The sequence below is a fragment of the Crocodylus porosus genome, unplaced genomic scaffold, assembly GCF_001723895.1.
Source record: "Crocodylus porosus isolate Cpor-Errol unplaced genomic scaffold, CroPor_comp1, whole genome shotgun sequence".
Taxonomy (NCBI): domain Eukaryota; kingdom Metazoa; phylum Chordata; order Crocodylia; family Crocodylidae; genus Crocodylus; species Crocodylus porosus.
In genome coordinates, this window is record NW_017728951.1 from 35956534 (window position 1) to 35959768 (window position 3235).

A 3235-nucleotide genomic window follows, 5' to 3' on the forward strand; every position below is an offset into this window, starting at 1 on the left:
GGTGTCTACACCACAGCCCCCCAGTTTCTTAATGAGAACAGGGTGAGAGACAGTGTCAAAAGCCTTGCGGAAGTCCAGGAAGACTATATGCACTGCTACCCCTGCATCTAATGATCTGGTGATCTGATTGTTGTGTTAACTAAGATGCTGTCAAACACAATAACATGCAGTGTAAACAGATACTATTTTTAAGTATCACATCAGCTAGTCCTGATTAAACTACTGAAATTACAATGATTCAGTAACTGACATGAAGTTCAAATACAGTTTTTTTCTATTAAGTCATATTTACCATCATCCCAGTTAACAGAACTTCAAGGTGGTGTTTCTATATGATCTGATTTCTAGACAAGCAAGACCAGAGTCATGGAAGCCTCTCTTATTACAAGAGACTGAAAGGACTGGGACTGCTTACTTTGAGGAGGAGATAGATAAGAAAGAACCCAACAAAAGCTTTCAAATTAAGGAAAGAGATAGTCTACTGACCTAGCTTCTCTATTTCCTCTGCGTTATGACACAAGTACAATGAAACTGAACAGAGGGTTTAGCAGGTTTCCAAAAGGGTTCAGCAGGATTCAGACAATTCTAGGGACGTCATTATGTTAACTGAGAGCTTGGGATGGGATCTAAACCTTCCCTCACTGGAGCTGATGGTAACCTGTAGCTGTTGAGGGGTCAGGAGTCTTCTTCTAGACAGGTATCCTGAAGCTGCCTCCAGCAGGGTCCTTCCACCTTCCTGTGATAGATTTGAAGCAGAAGGCAGGATACTGAGCCAACTGGACCACTCTTCCAATGTTAGAAGTGAAGATGAGCTCTGGGTGCAGAGACCAAAGCTGGGAGTTGTCAGAACCCAAACAAATTGAAATCAACACAGCAAAAGAACATGGGCATCCCATGAAAATGGATTCAAACTATGACTGCCCAGGAGGGTAGCTAAAAGACTGCCATGCACAGGCATCAAAAATAATGCTGCCAGTGGTGTAAATTGTGGGGATGAGAGGGGCACTAGCCCTGGGCACTAACTTAGAGGGTGCATTGGAATGGCACCCCCATCCACTGGACTCTGCCATATCAGGAGCAGTCCTGTGCTGCCTGGCCATAGGAGCTAGGTGCAGGACACACAGGACACAGCAGGAGCTGGAGGAATCATTGAGTTTTCAGGAAAGACAAGACCTTCCTTCACCCTCCCTCTCCCCCTGCTCTCTTGTACCCAGCAACATGCCACTGGGAAAGTTTTTCCCAGGACACCAAATGTGAAAGTTATACCCCTGAATGCTGGCACTGTTGCCAGTGCCTCACCTAATGGCTCCAGAACTGTGAAGGTCTAGAAACAGGACACTGTCCCGAATAGGGATAGATATCCTAGGATGCATAACTCCACCTCCATTCATACATGCCCCAAGCAGAGGTCTGAACGCTACAGGAGGTAGAGATCAGGCAGAGACAGATGAAACAAGGTAAATGGAAAAGGAATGAAAGGGGTGGATAAGGGTGAGTGAGAGAAATGAAAGAGCAGAATGAGGAGAAGGGACAACATGGAGAGAAATGAAAAAGTTAAGGAGACTGACTCAGAAAGGAAAAGGCAAGCTCAGCAGAGTGGGCAGCTCAAGAATAAGGGAAGTTTAGTGCAGGCATAAGAGAAAGACAGAAAGGCTGGGAGAAAAGGAGGGAAGAGAAGAAAAGGTTAAAAAAAAGAAAGGGGAAGAAATGTGGGAAGGAAAAGGAGAGAGTGAGGCAAACTGGGGAGGAAAGGATGCAGCCTGGGAGTAAGAAGAGAAGCATGGAAGCCCATGGAGCCATTGCATGAGGTCAAGGGTATAATGAGTCTGAGCCCAGCTGAGGAGGGTTCAGCTCAAGGCCCCAGCTGGAGATAAGAACTTGGCTAAGTCATCCCCTGGGGCAATAGGAAGGAGGGGCCCACTCACACAGGCCTGTATAAACCCAGAATAGATCACAGCAAGCTTTCTAGCCAAAGACAGCTATGTCTGGCTTCTTTGTTGGGGCTTCTTGGTTGGTGCTCTTTGCACAGCCCTGGCTCCTGGCTTTCCTCCTTGACCTTTTGACTCCTGACTTTAGTTCCTCAGCCTCGGCTCCTGACTCTGGTTCCTACAGCCCTTGGCTCTAAACATTGCCTTTTGGACCCTCCCCTTGTCATCCAGGTGAACCACCCTAACTACCTATGGCCTGGCCTGTTACAAAAGGATGGACCTCTAGCAGGTGTCAATCAGAACTGCTCTAGTGGAGTCCATGCAGCTGTCCCCAGCTAAGGAATAGAGATGCTATGGCAGGATGGGTAAGGGTGGCCCCAGGTTTGTCTGAGCACACTGCAGTCAAATCTGTGGGCTACTATGGGGAAAGATCATGGAGGGTCAGGCAGCCTACTCCAGCTCTGCCACCCACTAACTCAATGATTCCAAACAAGCCAAATCCTCCAGAGAAACCTGTGATTGGGGTTGCTTCAGTTTCCCAAATCAGAATCATTTAGCGGTTTTGTAAGCAGACTATAGGGACTCATGAGGCTGAAATAGCTAATGGGGACAGAAATGAGCGCCCAAGGCCTTCCAAGATCCCCTTTCACCAACACAAGTTGTTGGGAAGGAGATCTTCTTGAACTTACTGACGTCCCACTATGAGTTCTCAAACTCCATGGGAGCTAATGCCACCCACACTCCATTCATGGGGGAAATAAAGGTGTTGGAATCTGGGGCTACAAAGAATTGTCTCTCTGTCCCTTTCAGGAGTTCACAGGGCAGCAACCACTTATTTTATGGGCTGTGATGGGCTTATATATGCTCCAGTAGGGTATAGTGAGTTTGGCACAAGTCCTCCTTGACAAAGTTGCAACTAGCATCTTAGTTTGACCTCCTGAAACACTTCCCATGCAAAGTCTCACTTCACAGAAACACTAGCTAAACCACCAACCCACATAACTTCCCATTTTATTGGCTGGAAACAGAGAGCATAAATGACTTGACCAAAACTACACAGGCAGTTGCAGCAGAGGCTGGAATCAAATCCACATTGGGTGTCTTTCAATCAAAGCCTCATCTTTACTTTAAAAAAAATCCTTCCCTTGTTGTTGCTGTTTTTCTTCTCTCGTTTAAAAGCAGGCATTTCTGCTCATAAAAAAATCACATTCCTCCCCAGAGTCAATGCACAGTGTGGTATTGGACTGAACTGAGTTGTAAATGTCCTCCCTGAGTCCTTGCTTCTCACCAACCCCCTCAGTCGCAAA